This window comes from Lissotriton helveticus, chromosome 2_1 (genome assembly GCF_964261635.1).
Source record: "Lissotriton helveticus chromosome 2_1, aLisHel1.1, whole genome shotgun sequence".
Classification (NCBI taxonomy): Eukaryota; Metazoa; Chordata; class Amphibia; order Caudata; family Salamandridae; genus Lissotriton; species Lissotriton helveticus.
Window position 1 is genome coordinate 646,822,908 of NC_136059.1, and position 16,280 is coordinate 646,839,187.

Sequence of the window (16,280 nt, forward strand, 5' to 3'; positions counted from 1 at the left end):
TACAAATACCTAATATGTATTTGAATAAACAAATTAAAGTATTTAACTAAAATTAGGGTATATGTTTTAAAGTATTGCAGAGAAAAAAATCACGTTGACGATGCTTTATGATTATTAATCCTCGTTTCCCTCTGCAAATCATGGTGACAACGGTACAGTAAAGAATGTTTTCCTTATGTGAGTTTTGTTGTACTGTAGTGAATACGTAAATAAGCTTTTATTAGTACAGTTGCTATACATCATGTTTTATTATGAAACACACATGTTTGGATTCTTAAGTGCAGTGTTACAGAAAACATGTAATAGGACAATCCACATTTCACAGAGACCTGTTGTCATAAAGATAGGACCACTATCCCCTGTCCTTTGTCATTGTATTTATTAGAAGTGAAGGAAAATCTGATCATTGCAATTTTAAACTATGCTCGTTGTTTCTCCTTGCAGAGAAAAAAAAATGAACTATCTCTCCATACTACCAACTGCCTGCCAATTTGGCCAAAACATGTGGGAGGGTTGAATACATTTGCCTTTTCTGCGTGGTCATCTTGTATTTTTCTCCTTTTTCTAGACCCTAAATTCTTGTTGGCTTCAGACCTCTGCACTTTACCCCCAATAACCAGTAGTAAAGTGCCTGTGCTCCTCTTTTGAACATGGTCGAATTGGCATATTCTTAATTGTACATTTAACTTCCAATTAGGTCCCTAATAGACGGTACAGAATGTACCCTGGGCCTTTAAGTTAAATATCACTAGAGCACTGAAGCAGCTATTTTGCCCTCCACTTAAGTGAGATTGTAAAATATGACTTCAGGCCTACCAGTGTAGACTGACTGTAGCAGTGTAAGAATATTGCAATTTGACCTGTTGAAATAAACCCATTTGACAATTTAAAGCCTCCATTTTAAAATATAATATGTCATCCCTAAGTAGGCCTTCTAGTCCACAAGGCAGGGTGCACGGTGTTTAAAGGTAGGACATGTAGAAACCTAATGTTAATATGTACTTACAATGACTAGCACCCAAAAGATATTTTCACTGCAGCAGGCCTAGCTGTTCTATGTAGAAAACCAGAGTGCAGAGTAAAATCCTTATACTATATCTATGGAATGGGACGAGCTAGAAAAATAATGAACTAACCATTTTTTAATTGTTGTTCAAATTCAATTCAGTGGTGAAGTTGAATGTTCAATAAATAGTAAGGAAAAGTAACTTTTGGAAAGTTACCTTTCCCTGCCTGAAGTTCCTGGAGGCTAAATTTGCATTTGCTCTCTGACTTCTGCAGAGCAGTAATTTGCATCTGAATAGGTGTGAAAAAGGGGTGATGTGTCTCCCGGTAGCAAACAATAGGCTGAACTGAAAGGGCAGAAATTACTGTTCTGGACCTGGCTGAATGTGCAAGGTGGAACTGTGAACACCCTTTTTGCTATTACAGTGTTAAGTGCTATTTGTGTGTCAAACCCTCCTTATAGGACTGCTGGATTGTTACATATAATGTTGTGGGCACACTTTAAAGGAAGGGTAACGGAATGCTAAAGCAATTCTTTTGTGTCCAATGTTTGCAGAAGGACCTACTTTGTCACATCAGACTTCCGTCTCTAGGTTTATATATATATATATATAAAAATGGGGGTGCACTAGAAAGGAAGGGAAACAGGATGCCAAAACAGTTCTTCTGAATCAGCTGTCTGGTTTCTGGAAAACTCTCCTTTTTTCTACCAGACTTCTGCCTCTGGTTTAGTGGGGGCACAGTGGCTTGGCTCCGCCGGCCGGACCACAACCCCCAGCAGCCTTTGTGGTCAGTGACGACGACGACGGCAGCAACGAGCGCGCCAGGAGGCGTTTAAAGCACAGTCAGGGGCTGAGTCCCCTGTCTTCCTTATTTTTGTCCTGTCTGCAGCCTCACCTGAACCGCTTGCCTCCTCTGCACTACGGCCGGGCTTGGCTCCGCCATTCTCTTCCGGAAACCGACCGGCCGGGCTTGGCTCCGCCGGCCGGACCACAACCCCCAGCAGCCTTTGGGGTCAGTGACGACAACGACGGCAGCAACGAGCGCGCCAGGAGGCGTTTAAAGCACAGTCAGGGGCTGAGTCCCCTGTCTTCCTTATTTTTGTCCTGTCTGCAGCCTTACCTGAACCGCTTGCCTCCTCTGCACTACGGCCGGGCTTGGCTCCGCCATTCTCTTCCGGAAACCGACCGGCCGGGCTTGGCTCCGCCGGCCGGACCACAACCCCCAGCAGCCTTTGGGGTCAGTGACGACGACGACGGCAGCAACGAGCGCGCCAGGAGGCGTTTAAAGCACAGTCAGGGGCTGAGTCCCCTGTCTTCCTTATTTTTGTCCTGTCTGCAGCCTCACCTGAACCGCTTGCCTCCTCTGCACTACGGCCGGGCTTGGCTCCGCCATTCTCTTCCGGAAACCGACCGGCCGGGCTTGGCTCCGCCGGCCGGACCACAACCCCCAGCAGCCTTTGGGGTCAGTGACGACGACGACGGCAGCAACGAGCGCGCCAGGAGGCGTTTAAAGCACAGTCAGGGGCTGAGTCCCCTGTCTTCCTTATTTTTGTCCTGTCTGCAGCCTCACCTGAACCGCTTGCCTCCTCTGCACTACGGCCGGGCTTGGCTCCGCCATTCTCTGCCGGAAACCGACCGGCCGGGCTTGGCTCCGCCGGCCGGACCACAACCCCCAGCAGCCTTTGGGGTCAGTGACGACGACGACAGCAGCAACGAGCGCGCCAGGAGGCGTTTAAAGCACAGTCAGAGCCTTCGTCCCGCGAGGACGCGCGCGGGACGCGCCGGACAGAGCCCGGACTAAGGGCGGGCCGTCTGAGGCCGTCCAAGGTTGGACAAGGTTGGGTTGGGCCTGGTACTCTGCTCGAAAACCTGATCCAAGGAGGTAAGCCTGTGTTATAGCTGGGGGTTATTTATTTCATTGTTTGTCTCCTGGAGCACCTGTTTTGCCCCGTGCTTCTGAAAACATTGCTTAATCGTGAAGTATGCCCGGCAAAAAGTTATCCCCTGCAAAAAACACTATGGACAACTATATCTTTCAGGTAGTTGCCAAAATTAACAGTGACAGGAGATCTTCACTTGGCCTGAGTTCACCATCTGCCCTATGCTCACCAACTTCGCCGGCTTCAGTTTTTGTCGAATCCTCAGAGCAACCTAGCTCCTGCTGTGCACTTGTAAGTGAATCTGACCAAGCTGATACCGCTGTAATGAATCAGTCAGCTCTTCTTGAGTTAGTCAGCGAGAGTGAGACGGAGACTGATCAACATCTACCTGTGGATAAAGCCCCCACTCCGGTGCCTGCTCCTCGCTCCACCAGAGGGGCTAAAAAGCCGCAGCCACAGCCAAAACGATTCGGGCTCAGATCAAGCTGAAAAAAGATTGCATCCCCCCCTAGTAAATCCGCGAGGGAAGAAGATGACACTTCTGATAACGTTTCTATGTCTTTCACTAGTGGTCAATTTAAGAACTTACTGAGTATGATGGACACTAAGATAAAGGACATTGTTAATCCACTGCTAGGCAGAATTGATAAACTCACTAAAGAAGTGAATCGCCTTGGGGGTCTACTGAATCAAACCATATCTGAAGTAGGCAAACTACCAGATGCTGTTTCTAGTAGGGTAGAGTCTAATAAGGCCTCTTCTTCTTTGGTGGGTGGTGGGGCTTCCTCACTACCAGACCCTCCGGTGGCTCCCCTGATATCCATACTTGATAGTGCAGAGAACAAAGACGTTCCTCCAGATGCATCCTCCGCCCCAGAATCTGTAACTGGCTCGGTAGAGCTGATAGTTGAGGCCTCTCCTTTGGTCTTGGTTTTAGCCAATGTTCCTCTCCTGCAGCCTGGTCAGGAAGAATCTACCTCATCCCTATTGTCTAAAGCCCTTTATTGGTTAACAAATAATATGTTAATAACTCCTAGGGGTAAGCACCAATTGGCTGAAGAAATAGTAAAGGCCAGAAGGGTGAGGTGGATAGGCAATAGCGCAAAGAAGTTTCAGGGTGATTGTGTTGTCCTACATTTCTCTGACCCAGAGGTTTTGGCCAATATTCTACCTAACCTTTTACCTCCGCAACGGAGATCGACTGAAATCATTCCACTCACTCTAGACTTCTTCTATCAGTGTAGTGGGAGGGTCTCTAATAAAACAATGCTAAAAACTAAGTGGAACGTTGTTCCAACAAAAGGGCGGAGGGAAGCGAAGCGGCCAGAGTGGGGTCTAAATTTGGAGAATAGATTTTCAGCTTTTTCTAACTTAGATGACTGTGATTGACTTTCTATCAAACTAAGCCCAGTACCACTAGTTAATGGGGATCAGTTTCTGGATAGCTTACCTGCCCAGAATGTTAATTGCCCTACTAACGATTTGTTGAATAACCTGGTTGCCCAAGCAGATGGCGAGGCCTGTGTACTAAATTCTTTCCCTGGATTAGGCCAGGGACGTTTGTCAGGGGTTGCTAACCTACTCTCCTGGAACATAGCTGGCCTGACATCCAAACTCGATTGTGGTGACTGGCTTGGTTTTGTTACCCAATTTGATATTTGTATATTCCAGGAGACTTGGGCATGCGATCCTGTCTTTCTTTTAGGCTACTTGAATTTCTACGTACCAGCTGTCAAGGGCCCGAAAGGTAGACCTATGGGGGGGCTTACTATATGGATCCGACAGTCACTAAATTTCTCAGTTAAAAACATAGCTATCGGACACAATGATATCCAGTTCATTAGGATTTCTAATGATAGAATAGGGTCACTTGACATTTACAACGTTTATATCAGGAGCTCCAAGGGTCGTTCTGAAACAATATTAGCCCTGGTCGACCTTATCGACGATCACTCTGATAAAAATAACATTGTTATAGCAGGAGACCTTAATAGGACGTTTGAGCCTTTGGTTGCGGGAGATGCTTTTACTGGTGCTGATGAGGATTCCTTTTGGGACATCCCTGAGCTGCATCTGAAACCAGTCTCCCGATGGACCGAGGATATAATAACTATCAATGCAATGTGTCTGGAAAAAGGCTTGAGAGCTATGAATGGGAGAACAGCTAGGGATAAAAATGGTTCACCAACTTTCGACAATGGGAGGCACAAAAGTCGAATTGACTACGTGATCTGTAGTTTGCATCTGTGGCCTACCCTTTGTGACATGGAAGTCATTATAAGACCTGAGAGTGACCACAATCCCTTATGTGTGACTCACAAATGGTGGCCTGCTGAGTTAAACCCTATCTGCCCGAATGAATTAGTTCCTCCGCCCATTATCCCTGAGAACAATATGCGCAGGTTAAGATGGGACACTGTAGCGAGAAATCAGCAGGCTATTGACATTATCAACAGTGAAACTGATCTAGCCATTCTTGCCATGGAACTGGCTAATGCCTCTCCTAAGGATCTGGGGGAAGTGGTTAAAATACATGATAGCCTCTTTGCTAAGATCAAAGTGCACTTTCTAAGACCTGACAAGCACAAGGGGGCTATCACTCGTAAAGATGCTAAATGGTATAATTCTGATTGTAGGAAGGCAAGACTTGACCTTGGCCGGGCAATCAAGAAGCGAGACTGTGTGTCTGTTCCTCTAGCCAGGAAGGAGTACAAAGTATGCATTGCTAAAGCTAAGAGGGATTGGGACGAACAACACTGGTGCAAACTGAAAAAGGCCAGTGACAGGAAGGATTCCAGAGCATTCTGGAATATTGTAAAATGGGGTTCTGAGAGAGCTGAAGAGTCTCCAAGTAATAACGTCTCACAGGAAGCATGGGTTAAATTCTTTAGTTCGCAATACACTCTTAATACCCGGGTCTCAGATGAGGACAGTATTGTTACGAAGTTTTTTGAAGGCAATAATTTTAATTACAAAGAGATTATGTCTGCTATTTGTGCAGTAAAATGTGGGCGAGCTCCAGGTCAAGATGGAGTGCCCGCTGATATATTTTTAAACGATAGTGAACGCTGGTGCAAATATATACATTTGCTTATTAATTCTATTGCTCAGGGAGCAGATGTCCCAGATTCATGGAGGGGTGCAGTTATTATCCCCGTGTACAAGAAGGGGGACCGTGCTCAGCCCTGTAACTATAGGCCTATTAGCCTCATTGATACTGTACAAAAAATTGTAGGACGTGTGGTGGTCAATCGGCTTCTTGACTGGGCTGAGGATTTTAGTATCCTATCTCCATTCCAAGCAGGTTTTAGAAGGGCAACAAGCACGATTGACCAAGTTTTCCGTTTCCAATTGTTACAGTGGAAAACCGTGGTTTTGGGGGGGTGCAGCCTGTACGCGGCATTTGTCGACTTGCGGGCTGCATTCGACCTGGTCCCGCGTGCGAAACTGTGGCAAGTCTTGCATAGTCTGGGGGTCTCTGAAGAGTTACTAACTATGATACTGCGCCTCCACGAGTCTAACTATGCAAAAATTCAGTGGGGCGGCCACGGGATGGTCACTCCAGATTTCCGTGTTGAAAAAGGGGTCAGACAAGGGTGCTCAATGGCTCCTACTCTATTTACATTGTTCATAAACGGTGTAGTTTCACGATTGGTAACTGCGAATGTGGATGCTCCTTCTCTTGCAGGCCTAAAAATCCCCATACTAATGTTCTCGGACGACACGCTAATTTTATCAAAAACCCCTAGTGGCTTACAGCGTGCTCTGACAATTTTTGAGAACTTCTGTGGGGAACATGGACTGGAGGTGAACACTACGAAAACTAAATTAATGAGCTTTAAGCCGCAGCGTAGCTTCAAGTCCAAAATTATGATGAGCGGCGGGCCTTTAGAGTTAGTTAAATCATTCACTTACCTAGGTATCCAAATAGCTGATGACCACAGGTGGAACCAACATATAAAAATTGCTATTTTGCGACACAAACAAATAGCTGGCACAATTAATTCTGAACACAGGAAGTCGCTAACTAAACCTGTTAAACCAGCCCTATTGGTATATGAAGCAAAGGCTATTGGGTCTGCACTTTATGGCGCAGAAATGTGGGGCTTTGAAAATCTTACATTTTTGCAAGCCTCTGAAAATAAATTTTTAAGAACTCTCACCGGTACACCCAAAAGTACTCCACTGTTGCCCCTCCGATACGACCTAGGAAGGAAACAAATCAAGGACTTGGCCAGATTACGCCCGATCTTATATTGGCGCAGACTCTGGACCACTCCTGAGCTCTCACATTATGCCGCGGGTTTTGTGGATGTCATCAAGGTTGATGGCTTCCACAAGATAAGCTGGCTTAAATCTCTGAAAACTATACTGTTTGAGCTAGGGTTAAGTTCTCTATGGCAGGACCTGGCAGGGGCATCATTCCCTTCTAAGCGTGTTTTAAAAAATATTTTTTGGGAATGGGTTGCTACCAAAACTTTAAATGCTTCAAATTCTGGGTCGATGTCTTTGTATTTCCTTGAGGCTAAAATGTATCCAGTCCTGGAATCATATTGGGATATCATCTCCAAACCAGGTGATAGGAAGCTTTTATTCCAACTGAGAGCTGGTGCACTTCCTATAAAAACATTGACAGCTAAATGGGGTTCAGGTGGTAGTAACACCTGCCCAGCCTGTGGGTTGGGGAGCGAGTCTCTGGGTCATTTTCTGTTTTCATGCAGAACTTATGCTATTCCAAGACGAGTGTGGTTAGCTCCTATGTGCAGGAACCTTGGGACATCACGTAGCTCTGTAGCTATGCGAATTATATGTACGAGTCCAGTTTCTTGGATCCAGATAGCTATAGCAAAGTATCTGGGTTGGGCGTGGACGCTCAGGCAGAGACTGCTAGTTAAATGACTATTCTCTGTCTGAAAAACTAGACAGAGACTGCTAGTTAAATAACTATTCTCTGTCTGATAAATTGGTCCCCGTGAATTTGACATTACTGCTCTTTTTAATTATTAATGATTTTGAATCAAGATAGAGACTGCTAGTAATTAACTATTCTCTGTCTCGATTAATTGTTTTTTTGCACTTGTATAATTGCTTTTAGATTCCAGCGTTTTACATCTTGGAAACTATCCTTGTCAAATGTTTTAATCCTTTTATAACCGAATGTATTTTTATCAGTACTTTATAGTGTTGTGTCAATGTGCTTGATTGTAAATTTAATTCGCTTTTTATAACTCTGTGTATACTATGCTTTTATGAGTAATAACTCGAATAAAGCACTTTTTGACTTGACTTGACTTGCAATTCTTTTGTGTCCAATGTTTGCAGAAGGACCTACTTTGTCACATCAGACTTCCGTCTCTAGGTTTCTATATATATATATAAAAATGGGGGTGCACTAGAAAGGAAGGGAAACAGGATGCCAAAACAGTTCTTCTGAATCAGCTGTCTGGTTTCTGGAAAACTCTCCTTTTTTCTACCAGACTTCTGCCTCTGGTTTAGTGGGGGCACAGTGACTTTCCCTAAACTAGAAATTTATGTTAGATGTGGGAGGACACGAAGATTACCGTAGTACATCTCGCAATCGCACCCCCAGCCTAAGAGCCTATGATTAGTGTGGTCAAACACTTCAGCCGTCTTGAAAATGGGTAGGGTTGGACCCAAGTCTTTTACTCCATTGGTTAGGCTGTGCCCAGGAGTCACTCACACCCACTAGACCGTACAAGGCATATATATGCCATCTCCTGGTCCCTGATTCAGAAAACTGTTTGACCTGAAGAAGTTTGGAAGAGGGTTGAGCCTGCTGTCTGCAACCTAATAAGAGCCCTGAATGACCAGTATCACGCCATTCATGATGAACTTAACATTTGAGTTCCATGTGTCACACGAGTTGTATGTGTCACACATACTCTTCACCACATACTTTTCTTTAGTCAGTGAAGCCTTTTTCTTCAGTTCTGTCTCTGACCTCCAGGAATGGTTTTACCAATAGTTGAAATAGCAACCGTCAACAAAGTCTTGCTAAATTGACCTACAAAACTCAACATACCCATTCCAGCTACTCCCACCAAAGACTTCATTTATCTTTAAAACCAATAATCATTGTTCCTCTGCAAGGTCCTTGCTTCCCTTTCTCCCTGGTCTGTTGACACTCGCTGTGGAGCTGTTCTAGATGCCAGCCTAAATGAAGTGTGCCCCAGTGTGCATGTGGAAGAAATATAAACTACCAGAACAAGGCCCCTTTTTCCGATGGAAATCCACCTTTGAATTTTGTTATTGTTTATGCTGTGACTAAGTACCATCCCATCTCTTTCGTCCCCCATACCTCCTGAAAATGGAGAGTAAAAAAACTGGGCATAGTGGGAGAAAGTTTTGTGGCTTGTCTGGGACTTTCAAGAAGACTGCGAGTGCTACTATCCTTTTCAGGCGTTATGAAAGAACCCTCTGGGAGACTCCAACACTTTAAAGAAATAAAGACATGCAGGATTTTCAAGAAGTGTTACATGAGGGGATGATGGTAGACTTAGTGATTAGTGTTAGTGCTCATAGCTGCAACCTACTGGCTTGAAACCATAGGTACAAATAGGTACAGCATATAATCTTAAAGATACTGTTCTTTGGAACTACACTGTTTGAAGTCCAAGACTATGAAAAGATGCAGCCCCCTAAAAGCCGAGTTGAATAACCTCAGAGCAGTGGAATTTGAGGAAAGGAAGCAGCACAGGAAACCCTATGGCTGGTGTTACACACAACAGAGGGTTCAAGCCCCTCCTTGGCCTCAATTATACCATCAAAAGCAAAATCATCAGAAGGCCTTCCGGCCTCATAGGTCAATGTAATAGAGAGGCAGGCATCAAACGCCAGCTGCTGCAGAAACCCCTGCTACTTAACCATGTTGTGTTCACTACTTCTTTGGGGGGGGGAACTTCTCCTCCATCAGTTCCACTCAAGAAAACTTTAGTGTAGTCGAGTTACTCCAACTTGAGGCTAACACCATTTTGAACTTAGAAATGGGTACATTATTCCCAAAAGGGAAATGAACTCTTGTTACTTTCTGATTCGAATGACGGGACTAAAGCAAGAATAATGCCCTATTTGCAACCCAATATCAGCAAACAAATATGGCATTCACTGTGTGCCATAGATCTTTAGGGTGCATATGTTCACATCCCCATCATACAGAAACCTTGCAGATTTCAAAGATTCCTGGTGGGCAGTGTGAACTGTTAATACAAAGGTCTTCCTTTTGATCTCCAGTGAACCCCAGAAACTTTTTCAGAAAGCTTAATGGTAGTTGCTACACATCTTAGGAAGATTAATATTTTCCTGAACTCATACATTTTATAATCTTTATTTTTCATGTTTAGTTGAATTACCATTTCAGCATCAAGAAATAGTCACAGTATAATACAGTGTGCAGCTGAGGGAACAACCCCACAAGGAATATGGTAGTTATAAGCAGACTGTGGTCAATGATGCAGCCTCAAAGGCAGCAGAGCTCACAAGGCAAACAATGTAATTCCCCCCCTCCCCTGCCACCCCTTCCCCCATCCCCCTCCCGGGGTCATATGCAGCCTAGATTTCAGTAAATGTAAATGTAAATGTAGTTGAGCTTATATAGCGCACAGCTACCCGCAAAGCAGGTGTCCCGGCGCTTGCTTAGGGAACCCTTCCTGATATTCCCCTGTGAGATAGCAGGGTATCCACAAGGTGAAAGTCAGGCATCCCGCCGCGAGGGGCCGTTGTGGAGATTAAGCAAGCTGTTGCCCAGAGTCGCAGAGTGTGAACCCGTGAGTCAAGGAGGCACCGGGGTGAGAATTATCGAGTCCGTGGAATTTTTTAGCCCAAGACCCGCCGGGGCGGGGAATTGAACCCTGGTCCAGGACCGATCTCAGATTCCGGGTCTGCCGCCTCTAACCCCTGAGCCACACTTCTCTTGCAAATCTTTCTCCCAAGGCTGTCTATGTGGCAAGCTTGGTGTCTCTTCTAATTTTCATGTGTAATTTCCTCCACTAGAGACTTCTTTCGTACAGTTCTGTGCTGAGGGGGTGCGTGGACCCATCCACGTGATAGCCACCCTACAGCTGTCCAGGACTAATGCCAGCTGCAGATATTTGTATGCCATTTTGAGACAATGAGGATTGCTAATGTTCACTATCTGACAAAACTGTGAGGTGAGAACGCCCGCAATGACGTAGTGTGTGTGTTTTTCCACCACATAACCCAGAAGTCTGGGATCTGTGGGGGCCATATGCAGGAAGTGAGCCCCAGTAAGTCCGCAGCACAAGCTTGCATCCGAACGAGTACGAGTCATCCGGTGGAGCATCGGGGGCATCATATAACTGCGATGGAGGAAGTTATAATGGATCAGCCTAAATTGGACCTTGCTAGATACAGTTTTGATAAGGGCACAGACACGAGTCCAGTTAACATCCTCTAGGGCAGAGGTCGTCAAACTGTGAGGCATGCCCTCTATGGGAGTGTGGAAACATCTCTGGGGGAGTGTTAGCACCACAGAAAGATTTCCCCTTTACATCATTCATTCCAATGTCTGAAGCACATTTACTGCCATTTATTCTGGAGAATCGTGGCCATCACAAACCGGACTCTCTTCGATTGGAGGCAGCAGTCAGAGCAAATAATAACTATGTGGAGGTGTCGACTTTGACATTCCTTTAATCCGAGACAGAGCAGCATAAAGGCAGGAAATGGCAGCGAATTGCACTTCCATACAAAATGAAACTTAAAAACATATACTGCTTTGCAGGTCTAGCGGTACTTCTTCCCTGCCCTTCACCTTTCTTGCTGGTGCCTTTTGGTGTCCTTGCTGCTGCCTTTTACATCGGTTCATTGCACTGCTGTCTAGACATTTGAAGCTACTCGTAGATTAAGTTTAAACATTTTCCTGCAGTATAATTTTCTTATTCCCCCCCATCTCCGCACTACTTCCGTGTTTTTACCACTGCCAAACCTAAATTGAGTTTTGCCTCACAGCACGGCACTTGTACAAACATTATCACTCAAAACATGCGTTCACGCTGTCAATCAAGCAGACATTCTTTCACACGTAAATACACACAGACACATGTAGGGCATGCGACAGTTCAACGGACTGTACACTTACTTGAAATAGGGAAAGGTTCACGAAACTTAGGTGGGTTTAAACACCACCAGAAGGGAAAGGAATATTAGCGACTCCGAATATAATATCCAGAAACTTTACCACTTGTTGGTACTTTCAGATTGCAGCCATTGAGTCAATCCAGTTCTACAAATTATGGGTCGCATCGAAGGGTATAATTCTGGAGTCACCTCTGTCGACCTTCTCAAGTTCTGGGAGATTCCTTCTTTGCTGGGATTTTTTCTAAAAGACAGAGGAACACCCTGATAACCAGACAAAAAGGAACCATTAAATAAAAATAAACTGAAAAAAAATAGAGCGCTCTGAGGTCTAAACAGGGCATAGCTGTGCCGTGCAAATGCTGATGACCTAATGGCCTTGCACTTTGTAGTCAAGAGGTCCCAGTTGAGTCTTGGCTAAAATCCAGGACTCGCAGAGATAACAGCAGTTTGACCTCCACAAATCTGCTGTGATGCAGTTTAAGGCATAATTTGACCATTTGTCATAATATTTTCCATAACAATAAGGCATTTTCAGGCCATGTGTTGCAGTTTTGCACCCCTTTCTGTTCATTTGTGATAGTGCTGTCAAGAAGCTTCCTGCACAACCTTAATTTAGATTCGGCCCATTAAACACTGATAGTTGCTGTGTATTCCTATCACAGCTCTAGTCAAAGAGGCCATTTTCGTTGCTTGACCAGGGCCCATGGTATCTATACTGCTTTTGCATGATAATACAAAATAAACATATATGGCAGTGAGAATTTCAATTGATTGAGATGTATCTTCAGAGCAAAGACTTTTCCCCAAGAATGATGTGCTTGCCAGGTATGCCAACATTCTGCTTTTTCGCTGGATCAGGCTGCATGGTTTTAGATGTGGTCCTGAAAGATAGGGGTACATGCACTGACTTTGTGGTGGTTCTCAAGAAACTGAGGCATGTGAGCTGTAGATCACATGCTTTGCATACCCTTCCATCTATTGTTGGGTCCAGATGTTTGCAAGTTGTTGTTCTTCGAAGAAGTCTTTCCAGTGACAAGGTAGGTGACTCCTACTTTTGGTGATAGTGTACATGAACATCGACTTCATTGTTAGATTTATTCCCACCATCGGGTTTGGAAGTGTATAGCTGCGCTCCGGTATGAAACCATTCTTCGGGGTCCCCTCGGTGCGCAATCCACTCTACCCTTGACGGTATTATCCTCGTACACGTATCCTACTTCTCTGCGTATCGCATCGATCTTCTATTTCGATCGGAAAACTCGTGGAAGGCAGTCGGACCTCACTATGTTGGTCCACCTCGCAGTCGATGGAACCGACTCCATTCAAATTCTGTCCTCAGTGCCATGTGAAGTACCCGCGCACCGACTCTCACCAAGTGTGCAACGTGTGCTGATCTCAGGAGGGCAACGAACAGAACTGCAACACATGTAAATCTTTCCATCTGAAGAAAAAGCTCTGCGATCGTCTGGCTCAACGTCCTGAAATGTAGAGCCAAAACATTGAATCCACCCTGGATATCTTCGGAGAAGGTTCTGAGCAGGAAGATTACAATGCGCAAGGGGCCGAAGAAGAACAGGAAGAACCTGTATCTGTTTCGGGATCGGACTCCGACATGGAAGAAGACGTGCCACAAGGTCAACGTATCGTGAGTACCGAATGCCCCTTACACCAAACATCTATTCAGCCCAAGCAAAAGGCTCCGGTCCCACCTCAGCCTTTGGGTCACGATCGGCACTGAGAAGATGTTTCCAATGCCCTGCCTTCTGGCTCGGCACCGAAACATGCACCAAAGCCTTCCAGCTTGGGATCGTGTTGGCCAAAGTCGGGCACCCAACCGAAACCTTTGGGCTCGAAACTGAAAACTGCTTTGGTGCGGAAACATTTGACGCCAAAACCGGCTTTTGAATTTAAACCTTTGACACCAAAAACAACTCTGGCGCCGAAAAGTTTATGTCCGAAACATAAAAATGCTCCTCTGCAGCAGGAAGACCCATGTTTCGAAGTCCCACCACCGAAATCCAACCTCAAACAGAAAGTTGCCTAAAAAACAGAAATCCGAAACAGAGGACACTTATCATATTCCTTTGAAGAGGAAGCATGTTGGTACTAAACCTTCTCTTCCTCCTCTTCCATCACCTCCTTACCCACAGTTACATCACTTACTTATTAGACCAACTAACTCTCCTCAACAACCTGATGATGAGGATGATGAGGATGATGGGAATGGTGGGGATGATCCTTTTGCCAGCAGATACCTGAAAGGACTAGAACACTGATTCACCCACAGATAACGATCCAGACGTTTACCCTACAAAGTCTTCCCCTCCTGATAACAATGTGGGGTACATAGACTTACTATCTAGAGCTGCAGAGTATCATGAGGTACAATTACATGAAGAATCCCTAGAAGAGGACTTCTTATTTGAAACCCTTAGTAGCTCACAAAGGTCCACTCGCACTCTCCCCATGCTCATTGGCATGATGAGACATGCAGACAATATGCTTAGAGATCCTGTTAGGGCTTGCGAATTCACCCCCAGGATAGACAAAAAGTACAAACCTGCACCATCATATCCAGTTTTTATGAAAGGACAGTTACCACTGGACTCTTTAGTGGTTTCTAATGCCCATAAACGGCCCGATTCATAATTTCAGGGGACGCCAACCTCCAGACAAAGAGTCCAAACTGATAGACGCCTCCGGTAAAATGGTAGCCGCCCAAGCAGAAAATCAGTGGCGTATTTCCAACACACAGGCCCTTCTAGCCAGGTATCATTGGGCACACTGGGACGAGATAGAGCAGTTGCTCCGATTTCTACCAGATGAGCATAAGGCTAAAGCTCAAGACCTAGTCCAAGAGGGAAAGCTCATCTCAAATTCATCAATCAAATGTGTGCTTTAGACGCTGCTGACACTGCAGCTAGAGCAATCAATACTAGTGTGCTATTAAGGCGGAATGCATGGTTAAGGATCATTGGATTCAAACCTGAACTCCAGCATTCCATTTTAAACACACAATTCGATAAAGGACATCTATTTGGACCTGTAGTAGATAAGTCCTTAGAAAAGATGAAAAAGGATTCAGAAGTAGCTTTATAGTCTCCTTTTAATCGTGGCTCCTTTTATCTTGGGGGTCCAAAATCCTATCTTCAGACACTATTTTTATCATGGGGGTCCAAAATCCTATCTTCAGACACTACTGCTGCACCCTACAAAGGCAACAATCAATCCTTCTCTTCCAGAGGCTTCTTTAGAGGAGGGTACAGAGATAACAATAGCAAGGGTAGAGGTAGAGGTTCTACACCACGTACCCCACCCTCTCCTAGCAAACAGTGACTTACCTACACTTCTCCCTGATCATCTATCAGCTGTTGGGGGATGTCTTTTGCAATTCCTCTCCATCTGGCGATCCCGAACTACAGACAAATGAGTGATAGGAATTATCCAACATGGTTATTGCCTGGAGCTTACCACCAATCCTCTAAAAATTCTGCCACGTTCCCACAAAATGTCACCAGAACATTTACATCTACTTAAGCAAGACTTCCAGTCTCTCCTGTCTAAAGGAGCCATAGAACCTGTGCTGTTATAACATCAAGGAACAGGTGTGTACTCCCTGTACTTACACATGCCTAAAAAGGACAGCTTCCTCAGACCTGTTAAAGACCTCGGAGAACTCAACCTCTGACAAATTCTGTCAGAGCATTTTCACATGGTAACAAGTGCTCCCCCTTTTACAGCAGGGCAAATTATGTCCACTCTAGACTTAAAAGATGCATAATTCCACATTGTAATTCATCCTGCTCACTGCAAATACCTCAGATTCATCATAGCGGGGCAGCATTACCAATTCAAAGTACTTGCGTTCAGAGTCACCACTGCTTCCAGAGTATTTACCAAATGTCTAGCAGTAGTCGCAGCACATCTAAGAAGACAACATATTAATGTCTTCCCATACCTGGACGACTGGCTCATCAAAGCCAGCAATTACCAAATGTGTTTCAAACAGACTCAAGCTACTATACACTTACTTTACCAACTAGGGTTTCCAGTAAATGCATTAAAGTCTCATCCACAGCCTTCTAACACACAAACGTAGTTAGGACCCACAATAAACACTCATAAAGCTCTAGCATCTCCCAATGCAGCCAGGATTCATAATATTCAGTCCATTCTCACTCAATTTCAACTCAACCACTCATTACCAGCAAATGTATTCATGCAACTACTAGGAATGATGGCGTCTTGCATTTTGATTGTTCCCCACGCAAGACTT

At 44.9% G+C, this 16,280-nt stretch overlaps 1 protein-coding gene across 2 annotated transcripts in view; it reads left to right on the top strand.

Annotated features, from left to right (window-relative positions):
- The window catches only part of RASA1 (RAS p21 protein activator 1), a 1,157,575-nt gene that overhangs the window by 241,068 nt on the left and 900,227 nt on the right, over positions 1-16,280 (top strand). The gene's annotated exons all lie outside the window — the stretch shown is intronic.